The 22500-nt window shown below is 45.4% G+C and overlaps 1 long non-coding RNA gene across 5 annotated transcripts in view; it reads right to left on the bottom strand.

Annotated features, from left to right (window-relative positions):
- Nucleotides 1-22500, bottom strand: part of LOC139756353 (uncharacterized) — a 115003-nt gene that overhangs the window by 66947 nt on the left and 25556 nt on the right. For 4 of the 5 annotated variants that reach the window (XR_011714321.1, XR_011714320.1, XR_011714319.1 and 1 more), the window contains exon 2: nt 12821-12920. The exons of the other annotated variant lie outside the window; for it this stretch is intronic. This is a non-coding gene — a long non-coding RNA (uncharacterized lncRNA). The remainder of the gene's footprint in view (nt 1-12820; nt 12921-22500) is intronic. 5 annotated transcript variants of the gene reach the window in all.

The following is a 22500-nucleotide window of genomic DNA, read 5'->3' as shown; positions in this document are numbered from 1 at the left end:
ACAAGCTAAGGTTTCTCCGTTCGTGTTGTGGAAGCGGGCGGTGAAGCCTTGGAGAGGGTGGGGGCGCGGCTCTGCCCAGCACACTGGGGTTATAAGGGATGGGTTGTAATAAGAGAGGGAAAGGCGGGGAGGAGGACGAGGAGAGAGAGAGAGAGAGAGAGAGAGAGAGAGAGAGAGAGAGAGAGAGAGAGAGAGAGAGAGAGAGAGAGAGAGGATGATTAAGGCGTCATCAAAGGTGGCGAACCTCAGAGGGAGGGACGCCCCGCCAACCCGGCCGCCTATAACAAACGCTCACTCAGGTCCTCCCACACCACGCACCCACCCACTCCACTTCCCTCCCATTAAACCCACCCACTTCCTTCCCTCTTCTTTCCTAACACCCCACCCTACCCACCCGCCTCTCTTTACCCAAGCCCTCCTTCTACCCACCATCCGACTCCCCTCCACCAACCTTCCTCGAGGGGTGCTTGGAGCTCAAGGACGACGAGGAAGGGAATATGCGACGCCGCCCGTCTCCGACGGGGGGGCCGAGCGCAGCCTCGCGTCCCTTAAAAAAACGACCAGGTCGGGTCATCCTGGAGGCGTGGGCCTACCGAACTCACGTCCCGTTTTCGTCTTTACTTTTTCTTTCCCTCCCTCCCTCCCCGACGTCTTGTAAAAAAACCTTGTCGACGGTGGTGGTGCATCTCCACCTCCTCCACCGTCGACGGTGGTGCATCTCCACCTCCACCACCGTCGACGGTGGTGGTGCATCTCCACCTCCACCACCGTCGACGGTGGTGGTGCATCTCCACCTCCTCCACCGTCGACGGTGGTGCATCTCCACCTCCACCACCGTCGACGGTGGTGGTGCATCTCCACCTCCACCACCGTCGACGGTGGTGGTGCATCTCCACCTCCTCCACCGTCGACGGTGGTGGTGCATCTCCACCTCCTCCACCGTCGACGGTGGTGGTGCATCTCCACCTCCACCAGCGTCGACGGAGGCAAACTATTCGAGGTTTACAAGCGCCGGGTCGCTGTGGCATGGACAGCCGCCACGACCCTCACGGTCCCCCTACAGAACGCGAGGCCAAATGGGTCGCAGAGAGAGAGAGAGAGAGAGAGAGAGAGAGAGAGAGAGAGAGAGAGAGAGAGAGAGAGAGAGAAACAACACTACGTACACAGTTCAGACAGACAGAGCAACAGTTCACACAGACAGAATAATTGCCTGACAGGAACACACACCGGAAACAAAGCCACCAAAAAAAAAAAAAAAAGACAACACAAACAAACAAATAAGCCGTTCCATACAGCCACACACACACACACACACACACACACACACACACACACACACAGACACACACCAGATCCTCATCTAACGGAAAAGTTCCACTAATTTCTTAAGTTTAGTCAATTATCACATTTTATCATTTGCCATAAAGAGTGGCGGCCATGAGAGTGGGGGGGTGAGGGGCTCTCTCTCTCTCTCTCGCTGGCTAGACTTCTATTTCTTAAGGTTTCTCATGGTTAAAGTTGGGTCATAATGTTTTCCTCTGTGTGTGTTAGTGTTTGGCGATGAATGTGTGTGTGTGTGTGTGTGTGTGTGTGTGTGTGTGTGTGTGTGTGTGTGTGTGTGTGTGTGTGTGTGTATGGACAACATCAGAGCAGGACACCAGACACCGCACGGCAATAGTTTTGAAGTGGTTGTTTTAATCAAAGCAAGCACTACAGTTCCAAAGTAGCAAAGCGACTGACCAGGCAAAAATACGAAAGTAGCAAGAATATCCTAGTAGGAATATCCAAGTAGCAGGAATATCCAAGCAGAAGGAATATCCAAGTAGCAGGAATATCCAAGTAGCAGGAATATCCAAGTAGAAGGAATATCCAAGCAGAGGGAATATCCAAGCATAAGGAATATCCAAGCAGAATGAATATCCAAGCAGCTAAAATATCCAAGTAGCAGAAACATCCAAGTTGTAGGAATATCCAAGCAGCTGGAATATCAAAGTAGCAGGAATACTGAAGCAACAGGAATATCAAAGTGGCGGGAATATCGAAGTAGCCAGAATACTCAATTAACAACAATATCAAAGTAACAAGAATACGAATATAGTATGAATTTAGAAGTAGCAAAAACAAACGAAATATAAAAGGAAAAGAAGGGCTGAAGTAGCGAAAACATCAAAGTAGCAAGAATAATAGAGTAACATCAACACAGGCAAATTATCAAAGCAAGAAATGACTATCAAAGCAACGAAAAGATAACCTTCCCTCCCCCACACTGTATCGTTATCAAAGCACAGTGAACATCAGTAGAGCCAGGTTATCTATCAGCGAGGGATCAACACAGCAAACATGGCCGGAGTTGATAATCTGTGACATATACACAAACACACACACACAAGAAACGTTAAGTTAAAAGGAATTTAATTTGTGTAGTCGTTGCAAACTCTCGAAATAACACACACACACACACACATATATATATATATATATATATATATATATATATATATATATATATATATATATATATATATATATATATATATATAATGTCTGTTGAGGTTTGAGCAATCCAAACCACCCAATGCTCAAAGGGAAAAAAAAAATGTTTAGATGAGTTTGTGTGGAGGAGAAGCGTGGGCTGGATAGATACAGGATTTTTGTATCGGGCTAAGCGCCGTCTCGTTACAGAAGTGTGCTGTATTATACGCGAGACGTGTGAGGCTGCTTGGGACGGGGACGGAAGGGGTGAGCGTGTGCGATGCGATGGATGGGAGAGGTCTCAAGAGGGACAGTCCACGAAGGGGTATTTGCAGTGGGAAAGTTAGCATTACGTGGGAGGGGGACATTGATCGTACAGGAGTATGTGGTATGTGTGTGGGGGAAAGGAGACGTTACTATGGGAGGGGGCGGTGATATGTAGGACGGGAAATAATATATGGGAGATTAACATTATCGGGGCACGACCATGAGTGTGTATGTGTACGATCCCTGGCCACGACGGTACGATCCCTGTCCACGAGGTTACGATTCCTGGGCACGACGGTACGATCCCTGTCCACGAGGTTACGATCCCTGGGCACGACGGTACGATCCCTGGCCGTGAACGGTACGATCCGTGGGTACGAGAGTACGATCCCTGGTCACGACGGTACGATTCCTGGGCACGACGGTACGATCCCTGGTCACGACGGTACGATTCCTGGGCACGACGGTACGATCCCTGTCCACGACGGTACGATCCTTAATGACTCTGTCGGGGTTCAAAAGACCTGGTCGTCATATCTAGCGATCTTAAAGTCATCCTTCAAAAGCCACAGTGGTTTCGTACTCATGGGGTCGTACCATCGTCATCATGGAGTCGTACCGTCGTACTCATGGGGTCGTACCATCGTCATCATGGAGTCGTACCGTCGTACTCATGGGGTCGTACCGTCGTCATCATGGAGTCGCACCGTCGTACTCATGGGGTCGTACCGTCGTCATCATGGAGTCGTACCGTCGTACTCATGGGGTCGTACCGTCGTACTCATGGGGTCGTACCGTCGTCATCATTGAGTCGTACCGTCGTACTCATGGGGTCGTACCGTCGTACTAAGAAGCGTTGTAGCGTAACCCTGGACCGGACCTTCTGGATATATACATAAATACACACACACACACATATATATATATATATATATATATATATTTATATATATATATATATATATATATATATATATATATATATATATATATATATATATATATCAAGCAGCATGGAAAACGATTTTCCAGACAGCACGGCTAAATCGCGCGTGAAGCGACACTCGCTGCACACCCCTCTCTCTCTCTCTCTCTCTCTCTCTCTCTCTCTCTCTCTCTCTCTCTCACCATGATCCGTGCATGAACCCACTGCAATCCAAGTTTCGCTCTTAATCTCCGCTGCCCACGGCCGGACACGCTCCGTCGTTTTGATACAACAGCGAGCCACGAACTCGGGCACGCAAACAGATGCAAAGTAACCATCATTTGGGTTTGACTCGGGGAGGGCGGGCCGTAAATGTGCCGCGACACGTGGTACCCTTAAAGACCTCCTTCACGTGCTCTGTTATCACGAATTTCACCCCTTTTACCCCAGGATGGTTCCGTGTCAAGAAATAGATTGGACACTGGCCTTTTTAAAGACACGAGTGAGTAGTATTATGGAATAGTCTTCTATGAAGGTATACAATGTTTATCTAAACTCTATGAAGATATACAAAGCCAATGTTTATCTAAGCTTTATGAAGATATACAAAGCCAATGTTTATCTAAGCTCTATGAAGATATACAAAGCCAATGTTTATCTAAGCTCTACGTTAATAACTCGATTACACACTCAATCTCTATTTATCTCAATTTTCCTATAAAAATATACCATTTAATAAGTAAAGTGTTAAAGAGTAAATACATTCATGAAAGTATTATGAAGTGAAATTTAGTGATCAAAACACGTTTTTTTTCCCACCCTCCCTCTTACGACCTCCGATCCTTGGGTGATTCTGCTAATTTGATAAAAGAATGACATAAGGATCTTGAAGTTGCTATGTTAAACGTGACGCTTCCCTGTCGCTAAAAAAAAAAAAAAATGTCGATGGCTTGAAATGTGTCAATATTGGTGGTCTGTGAGATGAATTCTGAACACAGGAAATATATATATATATATATATATATATATATATATATATATATATATATATATATATTAGATAGATAGATAAAGTGGTTTCGGTGCATTATACATGACAGCTAAAGACTGAGTGCGAACGAATGTGGCCTTTGTTGTCTTTTTCTAGTGCTACCTCGCGCGCGTGCGGGGGGAGGGGTTTGTCATTTCATGTGTGGCGGGGTGGCGACGGGAATGAATAAAGGCAGCAAGTATGAACTGTGGACATGTGTATATATGTATATGTCTGTGTGTGTATGTATGTATATGTATATATATATATATATATATATATATATATATATATATATATATATATATATATATATATATATATATATATATATATTTACGTTGAAATGTATAGATATGTATATGTGCGTGTGTGGACGTGTATGTATGTATGGACATGTGTATGTGGGTGGGTTGGGCCATTCTTTCGTCGGTTTCCTAGCGCTACCTCGCCAACGAGTGAGACAGCAACAAATATAATAATAAAAAAATGATATATATATATATATATATATATATATATATATATATATATATATATATATATATATATAATATACGCACATAGTTATATAGACAATAAACAAACACTAATACCAGCACAAAATTCCCGCCTCACCCGACGATAGAAAAAAAAATATCGAAGCATCGGGATGAGTGACAGAGGGACATGGCACCACTGCCACTGCAGGCCAACGTACCCAGCAGACCAAACCAACCACCCATGCAATATAAAAATGATCAACGAAGAGACGCGGAAATTAAATGAAAAAAAGGAGAGAACGAGGCCAACAGAAAAGATGCGGGAGGCGCGGAGGGCGTGGAGGGGGGGGGGAAATATGGCGAGGCTTCTACGGTTCATCACCTGCTGGTCAAGAATACAGAATGCCCTCGTTTGTAACGCCATTCTCAGCGCTACATAAACAAACTGGGGAAATACTTTCTGCTTGCGCCGAGGCAGAGAGAGAATGAGAGAGAGAGAGAGAGAGAGAGAGAGAGAGAGAGAGAGAGAGAGAGAGAGAGAGAGAGAGAGAGAGAGAGAGAGAGAGAGAGAGAGAGAGAGAGAGAGAGAGATCAGGAACAATGGTTTGTCCCCGTGCACATTCTCCCCGCTTCCCCGCCATTTCACAAGCGCTCGTGTGTGCGTGTGGGGCAAACGCGTTTTGAACCTGAAGAGATATGTGCCGAGTGTGTCTCGAACGCCCGGCAGCACAGGTCGTCTGGACGCTGCCGGCCGCAAGGACAAATGTCGCACAGCTCGACGGAGGCGAAAATAAATGGCACTCAGATAATGACACTCGAGGGGGAAATACTGCTTTGTCCGCACATAGAAACTGGGGAGTAGACCACCATGTGCCAATGTATATGTGCCTGAAGAAAACGTGCTGAGCCGCAGACACTAACTCTTTTATTCTTTATTCTCTGGTCATGTTGGAGGCCCCAGACACGAGACGAAAGTCCACATCAAACCCCAGCTTTAATTGGAAATACAAAGAGGTTAATAAATGGGAGAAGAATTTAGAACGAGGATGAGTATTTACGAATTTTGGAGGGAAAAGACAAGAGAGGGTGGAGTGTTCCAGAGCTTCGAGATTTAGGGAAAGACACAGTTATCAAAACGGCCCACGCTTGTGTCTAGAGAGAGAGAAGCGCTTTTCCTGCTACAATAAACTCTGATAGGCGTTTGGCGAAGGCACAAACATCAGAGAGTGAAAGACAGTAACCCATCCTACTTAAGTCAAAAGAGAATTCTCTAAAGTTATTCCAGTCAGCTTTGTTGAGGTGCCAATAGTTACGTTTAAAAGGGGCGGCTGTTAGAATACACACATCTATGGGAGTGTGGTCAGATGAACCAATGAGGGACGAGATTTGTGTAACCAGAACGCGAAACAACGAAATACAGACAAACACACTGTTGACATTAACCCAAGAGGAAAAATAAACAGTTCTGTAAATAAAACAGAAAACTTTTCTAAAATTCAGGACTTTAGTGCAAAATATTTGAGTCTAATTAACAAACAACCGTTCCTACAACGGTCATCCACATTAATTAGTTTTCATATAATCATGATAATTACATGCATGTGTTTCTGGGTTTGTGTTACGCGTTTATCTGGGATTTCATCATGATACGTAATGTTGTGGATTGCATACAGAAACAGGTTGTTGTTATTATTATTATCATAATCATTATCATCATTTTTATCATTATCATTACTACCATTATTATTATGATAATCATTATCATTATAATTATTATCATTACTATAAGTATCATTATTATTATCATTACTATTATCATTATTATTATAATAGTTATTATTATATCTATTATTATTGCTCTTGTTATTGTCATTATTATCATTATCATCCCCTCATTGCTCCCCCTTTCGTCACTCGCTACCCCTCAGACTCAAGTCTCCCCATCTCCCCCTTTATCTACCCTTACCCTTTACCCTCCCCATCACCCTCAACCCTTACCCTCCCCATTGCCTCGTACCCTCATAGGCGTGGACCACAACAGCCACCGACATTTCCCACTGCCCCACAGCTCCACATTTCCCCCTGTTTACCCAAGGGCCTGCCTCCCCTTTTCACAATACTCCCACTGCAACTGACGTTCTCTCTCGCCCCTTTGTACTCTCTCCCCTTTGTTCTCACCCCCTTGTTCTGTAAATAACAGAGGGAGAACAACTGTTCAACCCCCCGCTGTTCTGAGTGACTGTCAATTATCTCCAATAAAAATAAAGTGAAATGCAGTATCAAAAAAATATTAGTATTCAACAAGCGTAAAGGAACACTCTTTTTTTCTCTTTATTCCCTTCCGCTAAAAACACTTTGCCAAAACAGCACAAGTGAACGTGCACAGAGCAGTAGAACAGGGGTTCAGTGTTCCTTCCAGTTGTAGATATCAAAATACGTAGTTCCTGGTAAACATATGTTCAACAGTGAACAATGGCCTGGGTTAGATTGATGATGTGTCTAGTCGACAATATGTGATTATCATGTGTGTGTGTGTTACATGGAGACTCTCGTGACACACACACACACACACACACCAGCGGTAAAGCCAGGTATTCATTCTTTCGACCAGCACCCAAAGGGGAGGATGAACGCCTGCGCTGGGTGAAGGACGACTGTCGCACCCAACCCAAGGATTCGAACCCGTGCGGGCCCGCCCCCGACACCAGTCGGACCTTATGGCCGTATCAGTAACGCCAACGACCGAACGAGAGAGAGAGAGAGAGAGAGAGAGAGAGAGAGAGAGAGAGAGAGAGATCGAATGTACTTTTTACATGCAAGGATATATTGCAGGTATAACTCACGCCGAGGGGGGACGTCCTGCCCTCCCATCTTCTGCACGGTGGGGAGACTCCAAGATCTAACCTGGAGTCATCGGTAAAACCTTTCTCCGAGCCGACTCCAGATCCAGCAGACCCCCGCCCAAGCTAAACTGGTTCACTCCGCTGTGAGAGAAGCTTGGTTAGGGATGAAACTCTGGGTGAAAACCCGACCCCCTACAGGAGCGGCGGGGCGCAGGAACGGCTGCTTCTCTCTCTCTCTCTCTCCTTCGTCCCATATTTCTCTCACCGCCCTTACTGCATGCCACTCGCTTGCCCCCCCGACGTCCTCCCAGACTGCCTTACCCGGAAAGTTTGGAAAAGCCTCATCCCAGCGCCGTTTCCCCCCCTATATCACCCTTCGTTTTCAATCCTACTTGGATAACAGCTCAACTCGTGACTGGTTGTCGCCCTTTCTCCTTACTCTCTCCACCTTTCATTCCTTCCTTCCTCCTCCTCCTCCTCTTCCTCCTTTCCTCCCGCCTCATCTATCTCCTCTTCCTTTGTCTCGTCCTTTCTCTTCTTCCTCTCCTTCTGTAGAGCTCCCGTGTGTGTGTGTGTGTGTGTGTGTGTGTGTGTGTGTGTGTGTGTGTGTGTCAGAACTCCGTACCCGATAAGCAAATCAGCTTTTCACAGTTGCTTGCAAGCAATGCTGGGTGGCATCTACGTGACTCCACTGACATCACACCGAGGCATCAATAACCTGGGTGGACGAGGTCTAATACACGTGTTGACACGCATGTGGGCTGTGGCAGAAACCCCTCTGGCTGGGGGGTCAAACCCGGTGAAAGGTGGGAGCATGAGGAAGGGGTACATCTTGAGCATGAGGAAGGGGTTACATCATCTTGCATTTCTCGTAGGGGCAGGAAAGGGACTGTGACTGTCTCCAGACCATGCTTGCGCTGCTGCCGGATCTCTCTCTCTCTCTCTCTCTCTCTCTCTGGCCTGACTCTAACCCATCCCTGCCTGCCTCCGACCCTCGTCCACACCAAGCCTCTTCACCCCCTCCCCCGCCAATTTCACACCCTAACTCCATTACCACCAACCTCCCCCCTTCTCCTCTCCACGCACCAACACTCTCTCTCTCTCTCTCTCTCTCTCTCTCTCTCTCTCTCTCTCTCTCTCTCTCTCATTTAACTTCCTGTTGCTCTGTATCTAAAAAAAAAGCTGCAGTCTTAACAACGGCGGAATCAGCGCTAGTGGAAGGCAACGCCAGGCGAGCCCACCTTCCTGGAAAAGCCCGCCGAGACCCTTCCCGAGAGAGAGAGAGAGAGAGAGAGAGAGAGAGAGAGAGAGAGAGAGGAGTGTCCTGTCCTGGGAAGGATTTAGAGTAACGGAAGAGACAGAAAGATGGAAGAGAGAGGGGAGGGGGGACGGCTTGCCTTAACGAGGAGGAGAAGGTAAGTGTCTCACAGTCCAAGAGAGAGAGAGAGGGAGAGAGAGAGAGAGAGAGAGAGAGAGAGAGAGAGAGAGAGAGAGAGAGAGAGAGAGAGAGAGAGAGAGAGAGAGAGACTGATCCCCCATCAAACATCCCCCACAACAGAAGTGAAAGCGTTGGAAATACAAACTTGTTTTCTCATCATACAATCATCCGTCAGAACCTCGAGCCTTACTTACTGACCGTTATGAAGAAGAGAGAACTATGGCTCAAATACCTTATATCCAACATAGAGGCAAGGCAAGATAAACGAGCGGTTATAAATTAGTGAAAAATAATGGCCATAAGGGATAACCACATCTCTAAATCATTATATCTAATTATGCAAAACGATTCTAATGAGGAGTCTACGGTTTACAAACAAACACAGACACACACACACACACAAACTTCAATCATAATAATAAACATAAACACGAACATGGGCCAATATTTACGAATCGTCCAAAGAAGACAAAACAAAAACAAAAACAAAAAGAACACACCAACACATGTAACTATTTTCGAAGTCATCCAAAGAAGACGAAAAAGAAAGAAGAGAAAAGAAAGAGAAAAAAAAAATTGAAAATCGTGAAATCATTTAACAAATAATTTGGAAAGTGGTATAAAATATGACGGGGCCATATATCAGGGGAGGAATTCCAGCCTGTCATTTTTATGGATTTAACAACAGGGGTTTAAATATTTCTGTCAAATAAACTGATGGTAACACGAGAGACGAGGAATGGAGCAGACGAATGAATGAGTGGAGTATTCCCGGGAGAGAGAGAGAGAGAGAGGAGAGAGAGAGAGAGAGAGAGAGAGAGAGAGAGATAGAGAGAGAGAGAGATAGAGAGAGATAGAGAGAGAGAGAGATAGAGAGAGAGAGAGAGAGAGAGAGAGAGAGAGAGAGAGAGAGAGAGAGAGAGAGAGAGAGAATATATGAATGGATTCAACACAAAGAAAGGGACCAGAGTCCACCGTCACCAAGTCCCTCCACACACACACACACACACAATGTGAGGTTCCCACAGGACCAAAGTCATACGTGGAGCCGGGCGTCACGCAGGCTGAGCAAGGAACAACTGAGCAGTTCCCGCTGAGGGTGGACACCACGCAGATCCGGCGCCCACGCCCGCAAAACACGAGTCTTCCATCATGACCTCAGGGAGCGACAGGCGACGGAGGCTGTCTTGATGTGGAGATGTTGTACAATAGATGTATATAGAATACAAGTGGCGGATTGTATGCGAGTACATTCATGCGTAGACCCATACTATATACTGTATATGAACTGACTTATATTTCCTTCGTGTATCTCCCCTGTAATGATGTGATTATTACACGAAAGTGCACTTGGGAACTTACCGTGTTCCATTTCCCCCTGGACTCGTAGGAATTTTATTTCCCTGAGCTATGCATGTAGACTACAAATCTTTATTTAAACTGTCCCACTGCAATGATATACGCTAAAGGCGTAGCAAGAAGCCATCTTTCCCCCTCTGGCGTATAAACTCGTACAATCCGGATAATCTTTCAATTTTCTTCCTTCTTTTTATTCATTTATTCTTCACTGACAGAAATGCACACGAGTGGACCTGAAATCACCCAATCACTTCCAGCGAAGTCATTTACCTCTGAAAGAAGCCAGGGCAATTTTTTTCCCCTTTTACCAATGTCCCGCCAAAGGCAATCTAATGGCGGGGGGGCGGGCAAGACATTCCGCCACGTCCCGGCTTCCATCTTCGTCCCGACATCAAAATTAAGACACGATTGATTCGCCTCCCTCGGCCGATTTCAAGATTACGGCCAATCACACATGGATTACCTCTCTTCATCGCTCTGGCAAAGCCCCCGTCGCATAACCCAAGTCTCTGGTCTCATGACAACGAGCATTACGTCGAGTTCAACGTCGTGAAAAACGGGAGGAGAGCAAGGAGGACCCGTTCCCACCCGTTTTCTGCCTCCAATCCAACATGCAGACCAGACCATGTAAACAATCATCGTCCGAAATATACCACAGTTGTTTTATGGGAAGGTCACCTGGGGTATTTCTTTGCTAACTGCAGGGCAGAGTGATACATACATCCATTTAACACCATGAAATATGTCGTAAAAGGATACAGAAGTGATTCCGATCGTATCCAGTACATACTAATCTCCATTTATCATTATTTTGACAATTTCAGATCAAGGGAACAGAAAATGTCAAAGACATGATATCTGGGCATTAGATGTATCCAAGGTTCGAGGGTTTATGCATTAGGGTACCCAAAAGTCTTCTGAAGCTCAAGAGTTCACAGTCTCGAACATCAGTCTCGAGACTTACTCGAAACTCGTGATTCATAGTTCACGGGAAGAGAACATTAATAATACTCAGTGTCTCTCAGCCTCGTGTCACAAAGAACCATGAATTATACGTATCTGCGTCCGACCGGACTAGCATTATTAACAAGGGGTTGGCGCTCACGTCAAACGACGAAGAGATGGCGCCATAAATGAGTACACAAGACCTTATGTGACGCATCGAAGCTTCACCAGCGACAACAAGAATGCAGAACGTGAAGTCCTTCACACTGGGATGCAGGTAACCTTCAGATTTCCATTCTTGCTGTAAAGGGCGTCTTCGAAAGCTTCACTAATCTTCGAGAGTCAGGGAAGCCATGGGTTGAAATAAACCTTAAACATTTACATCTCTTCGTTTCTTCATGCCAAAGCCACCTTTTGCCAACTTCCCTCCCCACCTCCCAAACACTGCCTTTTCATACAGCGTCTTTCCCTCGCTCTCCCCATCATCCCACGTGTATAATATCCTCCTCCTCCACTGGGATGTATGATCCCAGCTCTCCCTTGCCTAACCTCCCGTAGGATTCTCGTACGTGCAATCCCTTGTCTGTTGTTATTTTCTACGACCCACCGACAAACATGTGAATATATACATATATACGGAATTCACTCCTCCACTTCAGATTGTAATATATATAAGCGGTTCTTATACCCTTTTCAAGAGAATTTTCACAAGCAAGAAGCCTAGAAAAGGTCGAACGAAACGTGTACAGCAGTGATCACATTCGGGAAAGTATGAAATACGGAGGGGGAAAAAAAATTATGTATGGGTACTTACGTGCCCGTAATGTGGTTGCTACTTCCGCCCACTTGCCCCAGTCTGCCGGATCTTCGAGCCTTCAGGAGTTATGAGCTCAAGACATACACGACACTGAAGGCGTTATTCCAACAGCTATTCTTACAACGTACTTTGCATAATCATTTATAAACGCTGAGACATGACATCAAAATGCTCTCAGCACTCAACAATAATGCCCCGTGTGTCTCAGCTCGCACTAACTAGGGCAACTTTCGGCATCTTACCTTTACATTTCGGTGGCTTGAGTGCAACCCCATCATCTCCACCACCGGCACAGGAGAGATCACCGTGTTTAAGAGAGTGTCTTTTGATCCCTTGCGCCATCTGGAGGACAGAAAACGAGGCATAAGGCAAGTTTGAGCGGTATTTTAACAATAAATTAGCATCACACAACCTTCACCATACCAGAATCAATGATAACTGAGGACAGAATAATAACCATACATAATAACAAAATACATACAATTGTAGTCTGGTAATGGGGGTGTATAAAATATCAAAATATAAGGGAGGGTTCTGGAAGAAGCGAGAGCTGGCAATAATGTTTACGAGGTGCTGGATCACAGTGGGGTTGACTAAAGTGACACTAACGATCATAGTTCGAAGTGTATACGAGTCTATTGGAGGCGGAATGGATGGCCTTGTTGTGATCCTCCGCTCGGCTGAGGAGAGCTAGTCACTGGATACTTCCCCCAGGGATTCGAGGACATGCCAAGCAGGGATTTCTCTCGCTCTCTCCTCCTCTCGGGACAAACACAGGCTGGAGGATGACGTATCCTTCGGGGGGCGTGTGTGTGTGTGTGTGTGTGTGTGTGTGTGTGTGTGTGTGTGTGAGAGAGAGGCATCAACTCCGCGGCTGCTACAATGACGTCAAGTCCCGTAGTGTCTACGACGGCTTAAAAGTCCTACATGGTCTTCGCAACAGCATGACGTCCACACAGTCCCTACAGCAAACGCTGAGTCCCCACCTTCCTACGAAGCCATCGAGTCCTTATCCTCTACAGCAACGTTAAAGTCCGCAGTCTCTGTCATAACACCCAGGCCACAAGTCTTTATATCAGTCGTAGCAACGTATACACCACACACACATCCATGGGCAGTGTACCTCGCACCATCACAGTCATCAATGACACTTGGAAGAGGTGTTCATAGAGACTTCGGTCGATGGCTGCAGGTGGTTGACGGTATAGCCTGAATGATCTCCTAGCTGTTCATGGGCCTAGAGCCCACCCAACCACCCAAAATGAGCCGATACAATAACACACACACACAGGGGCTGACCTGTGCCTGTAATTGTACCCGGGAGCTAAAACAGCGCGACCTGTGCCAGTGATGGTAACCTGAGAACACACACCCGACCTGTGCTAGTAATGTCACCCCCCCCCCCCCCCGCCGATAATGGGCTGGCACTGACCACCACAGCTAGTGCCAGGCTTCATCCTGACACAAACACACACACACACACACACACAGTACAATACAACGCATACACAGAACCGCATACACAACGACATCGTGTTCGATTTTAAACTACTTAATTCAGAACACCTATAGAAGCCGTTACAAGTATCCGAACCGATGGTTATAACTTAACAGTCGACGGCCTTGACGACCCTTACAGTCAACGAGCCAAACATCCAACCAACCAAACAACCAACCCACACAACCCCAAAACACACCAAGACCCCTGAGAGCGCCTCACGGTGAACACATTAATATCGCAAATGCGATGACGATAATTTCGCATGTTAGACACATCACGTGCCTTTGTTTCCAGCTCAGCCAGGGTTCCACAGTTCACGTGAAGCGTCAAAGCGTGGATTCTCTTTTTTTTTTTTCCCCTCCTCCTGTGTCTTGCTATCTTTACACGTCATGTATCCACTGGAGCTGGCTGGCGACAATGCTCGGCTCTTTGGTTTAGAGTCTGTTTTTTTCATCAAGGCATACGACCGCCAACCCTTTCAAGCAACTTCTTTAAGGATAAGGATAAAATCCCATACACTCTCACTGGGTATATGGCTCTTAAAAATCTGACTCGAGGGTAAATTCTCCACAGTGTGATATACCACATGATATACACGCATTTAGGGACAAAGTATTTCTTACAATTTTCCAAAGTATACTATGATTATTTTTTTTTTTTTTTAAATACGGTATTGTATTTCGTTGCTGAGCTGAAGAAGGCATATTACATAGCTTTTTCGTACGAAAACATAACTTATTTACGATGTTTTTTTTTTTCAAGATGTAACTAAGATCTGTTGCTTAACTAACATTTGTCGTTTCAAAATCTTAGTCTAAAAATGTCACAAATTCATGCAGATTGTCACATACGGAAACACTAGTGACGAAGATTCTTATCTCTAAATCAGAAAGCAACACACACACAGAATCATCATATATATATATATATATATATATATATATATATATATATATATATATATATATATATATTAATCTTTATTTTTCTTTGTCGCTGTCTCCCGCGTTAGCGAGGTAGCGCAAGGAAACAGACGAAAGAATGGCCCAACCTACCCACATACACATGCATACACATACACGTCCACACACGCAAATATACATACCTATACATCTCAATGTATACATATATATACACACACACAGACATATACATATATACACATGTACATAATTCATAGTCTGCCTTTATTCATTCCCATCGCCACCTCGCCACACATGGAATAACAACCCCCTCCCCCCCTCATGTGTGCTTGCTACTTAAGAATTAAGTGACCCCGTGCTCGCTGTCCCGGGCCAGGCGCCCAGCTCACAGCCGTTTCATTTTCTTTAAGAGCTTGTCGACAAATGGGCATCGGAGGCATCACACCTCCCGAGAGAGAGAGAGAGAGAGAGAGAGAGAGAGAGAGAGAGAGAGAGAGAGAGAGAGGCATATAATGAAATGTTCTTGTCTTAATGAAAAATCTTTTTATCTCTTTTTAAGTTCTGGTCACAAAAAAAACAAAAAAAGAAGAGAGAAGAGTTGAGCAGTTTAGCTTGGCGTCAGATCTGTTGATAAAAATCAGCCGCAAGTTTTTATACCACATTTTAATACACGTCCCTTAAAAAAAGAATTTTTTTTTTTTCAATAACTCGCTAAGATTCACGAAAAAAATTTTTTCTCTCGCCACTGTTGACCGAAGACCTTTCAGGAGGCAATCAAAACGAAAAGGAAAAAGAAAAAAAAAAGAGACGAAGAATCCACGAATAAAAAAAAATCTATACAACAAAATCGATATATATCCAAATTTAAAAGTTTTTTCTTTTTTTCTAAGAAATCTGGCGGAGACATTTCAAGAGAAAAAAGAACTGTATATTAAATGTATTATTAAACTCCAGGGCCTCTCTTATGGGGCTTCTGCAGCTTCGAGACAACGCTACAATCAGAAGTAGGGAAGGTAGTTCACCAACGAGACGGGGATAGGGTAGAAAGAATACTTCCCACGTATTCCTTGCGTGTCGGAGGCGACTAAAAGGGAAGGGAGCGGGTGGGCCTGGAAATCCTCCCACTCATTTTCAATTCTCCAAAAGAAGGAACAGAGAAGGGGGCCAAGTGAGGATATTCCCTCTCAGGCTCAGTCCTCTGTTCTTCACGCTACCAAAAGAAGGAACAGAGGAGGGGGCCAAGTGAGGATATCCCCACTCAGCCTCAGTCCTCTGTTCTTCACGCTACCAAAAGAAGGAACAGAGAAGGGGGCCAAGTGAGGATATCCCCTCTCAGGCTCAGTCCTATGTTCTTCACGCTACCAAAAGAAGGAACAGAGAAGGGAGCCAAGTGAGGATATCCCCAGTCAGGCTCAGTCCTCTGTTCTTCACGCTACCAAAAGAAGGAACAGAGAAGGGGGCCAAGTGAGGATATCCCCACTCAGGCTCAGTCCTCTGTTCTTCACGCTACCAAAAGAAGGAACAGAGAAGGGGGCCAAGTGAGGATATCCCCTCTCAGGCTCAGTCCTCTGTTCTTCACGCTACCAAAGAAGGAACAGAGAAGGGGGCCAAGTGAGGATATCCCCTCTCAGGCTCAGTCCTCTGTTCTTAACGCTACCTCGCTAACGCGGGGGGAAAAAGTTCAAGTTAACGATTCCCTGCGGTGTCTATGGCCTTTCCAGCCTCACTGCCTGTGTCACCAGACATCCTGTCCAAAAAAAAATCACCGCCATAATTTCTTACGGCCGACGGCCTTCCCTCGTGACCTTCATGACGTTCTCATAAACAGACTTTCTCGTTCTTTCCTCAAGGTCGCAAAACAGCTCAGATTTAGAGCACTCATAAATTCCATTTCTACACATTAAACCGACAAATATAACCTGCTGGGAGGAGGAGGAGGAGGAGGAGGAGGGGAACTTTACATTCACTTCTACAATAAATCAGTCCAATTTTTATTTCCCTCAACTTCATTAAATTTACTTATATTTATGTCCTTAGCTTTTTCTTTAAAAGGGCACGTCTAAACATACCAATATGTCAAGCGATTCTGAAAAGTAACCCGTGAAGTATGTTCTCTTATTTCTCACTAGAGTAGTGGCCATTCTGAGGGGCATTCGACCAGGGAAGAAACATTTCCTTCTACCAGTCCAGGGAACATTCAGTCAGAGCAGGAGTTTTCGACCAGGGTATGGAACGTTCGAGAAGAAGAGGGGGAGCATTCAACAGGAAAGGGAGGGAGGAAGGGGAAGGTGGGTGGGTGCATTCAACCAGAGCGAGAATATTTGGCCAATCTTGCTCATGAGACTCGTAACCTCAGCCAATTGGTGTCCTCAGCGCATACGTGGCTCTTCGGAATATGACCCCTCATCCATCTTCGAGGATATGGTCCATAAACACCGCCACACACACACATATATATATATGACCATCAGAGGCGTCCCGTAATAGATGTGATCTTCATATATCTAAACTTATATCTGAACCGGCGACAGAGTAATGTGGCCAAAGAAAAATTCTTTATCCGAATCACCCTAATGGACGTGGTATTTACCGCTATTATGTCCCGGGGTCATGATTCAATGGGTTCATCGTACGTCTGTGTCGTGTGTTATTGTACAATGTTCGAGAGGCTGTCCAGCGGACAAGATGCCCTACGAGATTGCTATACAGAGAGTGATCGTCCAGGAAAGAGAAAAAGATCCATTCTTAACCACGAGAGCCGCAACGCTCAGTTAAGTCGACTGTTCTGTTGCACTTCGCTGTTCTTTCTGCCTTATGTGTTCCACTGTTGGCACAATTTGTTGGCTCGGATATAGGCGCTGGGACACGCCTAATCGAAGCAGTACCGCGCCCTCTGCCTGGTCATGCTGAGCCTAGAGCCTGGGACACGCCTGGTCGGATATGTACCGAGCCCAGGACTTTGGTCCGCGATCCGTACATACTAAGTACATAGGTACCGATACATACAGTGGATATGAAATCTACTTTCAAACATACAAACACGAACAAACCAAAATGCCTCAATGGATAAATCTAACGTACTTAACGCAGGGAAAGGCACTGCAAACTGTTCCAAGCCTTGAATATAGTCTTTTACTGACTCGTTTGTAACAAAATACCAGATATAAAAGAAACAGTTTATTTCACGATAAGAATTCACAACCGTTATGACCTTATAATGTGTTTATATAGAACCAAAACCAGATAACGCACCATGAGATAGGCCACAACCCCATAACGTAGACGGCCCATGAAATAGGCTACAACCCCATAACGTAGATGGCGATACTAATGGAATGTCTCGCGCGTTGTTGTACTGTTTGATATTGTAGAAGTTCAGCCTCTCTCTCTGTACATACCTCACTTCTACCAGATTACAACCCAGGACTCCTCATTCATGGGGCTCATGCAGACCCAAGTCTACCTTGGAATCAGTAGTAGGAACACCATAAACTTCTTCTGAAGGAAGAATTCTTTGGCGAGACTGTACTCCCTTTCGCCGAGTTACATTCCACTCGCCACATCGTAGAGAAAAACCCACTAACAACAGAGTGGGTCTTATCAGCTGGTCAACATCGGTGGCAAAATGAATAAGGGCAGCATGTGAGTTATTATAGGTAGCTGGAATGGGCAGCGCTAGCGAACTGGGCGGGATAATCCAAATCTACTAGCTACACTGACGCATTTGGCCACATGACTGACGCATGTTTGTCTTGAGTCTGGTAACTTCCGACTGTCTTCTACTTACCGAAATGGACTTTAAGTGAAGGAGAAACGTCGAGGAAATCAAGTTCAGCTTTTACATCTATGGTCAAGGAGAACTAACATAGTACCTGGGAACACACGCACACCACCAAGTTCGCAGCATTCTAAGGCAAAACCCGCACCTGAGTCTTCATCTTCCCTACGGAATCATGAAGGTTAAATTCGTTTATTAGAGTATCTGCGTGGGTCACGGTGCTCTGTACCAATCTAGAGTCTCAAGAAAAAAGAAAAGACAATCAAAACCCGTAAAAAATTGGATAAAGAATGAGAGAAATAAAGGTAAACGGCACAACAAAAACCGGGTGTATTCAGCGGCCACTTGTGTAATTTGTGACTCTTGTGTTGGCTCATCGATCAAGAGGGCGTTCGCACAACAGCCGACCATTTCTCAAGCTTCCTCACAGGATTGTCTGGAGCGTCCGGCAGCTCTGCGCACTCTGGCAAGACCCCCGGGGCGAAATCGTGAGAGAGATGAGAAGGCTGAAATACCTCCCGTCTGTGTGTTTACGTTTTTGGCCAGTCTCTCTCTCTCTCTCTCTCTCTCTCTCTCTCTTCTCTCTCTCTCTCTCTCTCTCTCTCTCTCTCTCTCTCTCTCTCTCTCTCTCTCTCTCTTTTATCTTCCTCCGTCTGTCTGTCGGGTCTGTGTGTTTTATTTATCTGTCATTAGTGCTTGACAGATGACAGTAATATATATGTATGTATGTATATATATATATATATATATATATATATATATATATATATATATATATATATATATAAAGAAAAAAGGAAACACAAATTGTAATACCTGCTTAACACATGCCCTTCACCTGTTTTTCCTAAGACGAACATCTACTAATTTCAATTTAAGCGAACTTCGGGATAACCGGTAAATACAACACTGTCTCACACAGAGGCCATTGGAAAATCACAGTGCGATAGCCACATCATCTGTGAACAAATCTGGTATGCTTAAATTTCTACAATGGTTTGAGGCTGATCATATGGCCTCACAGACTACTGAACTCCTTACAGTCAAGCAGTCGGTCATCCAACCCAAAAACCAATGCGAGAGCTGATTTCTCAGTTGTTCCAAAAACGTTCGTCTTTGCTTAATGGAAGAACAACCCTTTCTGAATAACCAGGCATGTGATATGTCATGACAGATGTCGATTTCAACTCAAATGACCAATGTATTAGGTAACGTTGAAACGTATCTATAAATCAACCGAAGATAACTTTTTTTTTTTCCCCGTAATACAAGTGACGCTAAAAATCTAATCCCTTCAACGAACCGCACGAAACGCTCCGATCCCGATGCTTCGAACATGTGGAGTCAAACAGGCCTAAACCATTTAACCCCCCTCACACGGACCTCATAATACCTGACAACGACAATTTTTTTTCCTTTTTTTTGCGCCTCAGCAGACAAACGTTTTGTTCCTCTTGTCGCATGGCTTTGGGCTATTCTTGAACCGAGAGAGAGAGAGAGAGAGAGAGAGAGAGAGAGAGAGAGAGAGAGAGAGAGAGAGAGAGAGAGAGAGTCACACTCGGATTAAAAGTTTGCCGGCAACGCAGCCGGGCAAACATCGCTAATCGAAAAGATCAACACAGTGAAAGACAATCCCGAAACTCGGCCGGCGCTGCTTTGCTCCCTCCTTCCCTCCCGTCAGGGGCAAGACACAGCTGTAAATAATCTTAGGATCTTGGAAGGAGGGGCGGGGTTGGGATGGCTGGGGTGGGGTGAGGGGTTGGGAGAGAGAAAAAGTGAAATGTTCTGGATAAATACAACTTCTGCTAAGTGTATAGCCTTAACACAGCAGGGTTAAGATAGTGGTTCATGCTCTTCTTCTTCTTGTCAAAATAATTATAGATATTGGAGATCGGCTTTCACATCCCCCTGGTGCCCAACCTACACAATGTAGCCGGTGAATCCTCGTCCTACTGGGAGAAAAATACCGACATTATGATCATTAATGCTAACGTGATAACTGGGTCAATTAGAAGGAATTTGTAAATGATTCTATTGAGGAAAGTTGACGAAATAACTATTTTTTCCTTTTTTTCTCATGTTTTTACAATATTTTTGAACACACACACACACACACACACACCATAAAGAGGCATTCATCAAATGCGGATGTTAAACCAAAGAGCAAGAGTGATATAAATCCATGTACAGTGGGACTGTATCTATCTGTGTTTTTGCTTTTGAAGTCTACCTCGTCTACCTTCCCGACAACCGTCGTCTCGTCTACTTGTTCTTCTACTCTCCTATTCATACTTATGGACCGTTACCGTTATTCAACACATAACTGGAGAAATGGAGATACAATTTAGTGTGTGTGTGTGTGTGTGTGTGTGTGTGTGTGTGTGTGTGTGTGTGTGTTAGTCACGTTTGTTCGAAGCCATAACGAGCCACTTAACCCTGCCTGTCCGGACAGATAGCTCGGTAAAGCTTCGTGTGTACCGGGGCTTCATGTGTGTGCGTAGTTCACGACCCTGGGGCCCGCAAGTGTAGCTCCCCCCTCCCTCACTCCTCATGGCAAGTGGCACCCTTCAACATACAGTCCACGAAGGGACATTAATCCGCATCCATGGCGGGGTATTAATCGGAGTGACTCATACCTATTAATCCCGAACCTGCCTTTGCGAAATCGAACCCCCCTAACTAACCCACCTTACTGGCGACGAGCAAGCACCGGAACTCTCGTGTTTGCCTCCTGCACCTCGCCAACATCAGGACGGAACACCTCACACACACACCCACCCACACACACCCTCCTACCCCACCACACCACACCCACCATCCCCTCTTTATCTCCGTTATCATGAACTTTACGAGTTACACAGAGTCTGAGGTTGTTATTCGCAACACCGCTACGGGATATCCGAGACCGCTTACCATCGCATCTGATAGCCAATAAAAAGAAAGAAAAAAAAAAAGTTTGGCCCCATAGGAAAAGGGGAAGAGAGAAACAGGGGCATATATCTGGCTGACAGGAAACCATTCGCTTGGAGAGAAGCAGCTCTCTCTCTCTCTCTCTCTCTCTCTCTCTCTCTCTCTCTCTCTCTCTCTCTCTCTCTCTCTCTCTCTCTCTCTCTCTCTCTCCCCAAACCAATGCTTCTCTCCACCGAATTTAAAACGTGATGTTTTATTTTCTCCTTCCATGCCAGCCAGTGTGGGCGGTGGCGCTGCACAGGGGATGAAGGGTGACAGTAAAGGCGATCGAGAGAGATGAGTGACAGGCTCATGAATGACAAAGAGTCAAAGGGTGAAAATAAGGTCAAGGGCGACGCGGGGGGGGGGGGGGGGGGGTTCAAGGAATGAATAAGGAAGGGTCAAAAGGTGACCCAGGGTTATGGATGAAAGTGGGGTCAAGGGTAGAGCCACTGTAACGACTGGTTTAGAAGGATAGCGACAGACGGATAAAAGGGGTCTGTCGTATGGGTCATGGAAAGGCTACCCTCTGAACATCCCGATGGACGCAACTCAGGTCCTACCCAAATGATAACATTCTGACTACTTGCCTTCTCTACCTACCTACCTACGAGTACCTACGACAGGACTAGCTCTCGAGGCTGTGCCTACGACGATATTTTGCCGATAGGGCCGGGCTAGCGCGTCGGGCCCACCTCAGGAAAGTCTGAGGTGACGAAGAACGAGTCGTGTGAACTACGTGTTGACAAGTGGTGAAGCGCGAGATGGAGA

The sequence above is a fragment of the Panulirus ornatus genome, chromosome 21 (genome assembly GCF_036320965.1).
Source record: "Panulirus ornatus isolate Po-2019 chromosome 21, ASM3632096v1, whole genome shotgun sequence".
Lineage (NCBI taxonomy): Eukaryota > Metazoa > Arthropoda > Malacostraca > Decapoda > Palinuridae > Panulirus > Panulirus ornatus.
The sequence above is the reverse complement of the archived record's forward strand: the minus strand, read 5'-3'. Positions and strand labels throughout refer to the sequence as shown.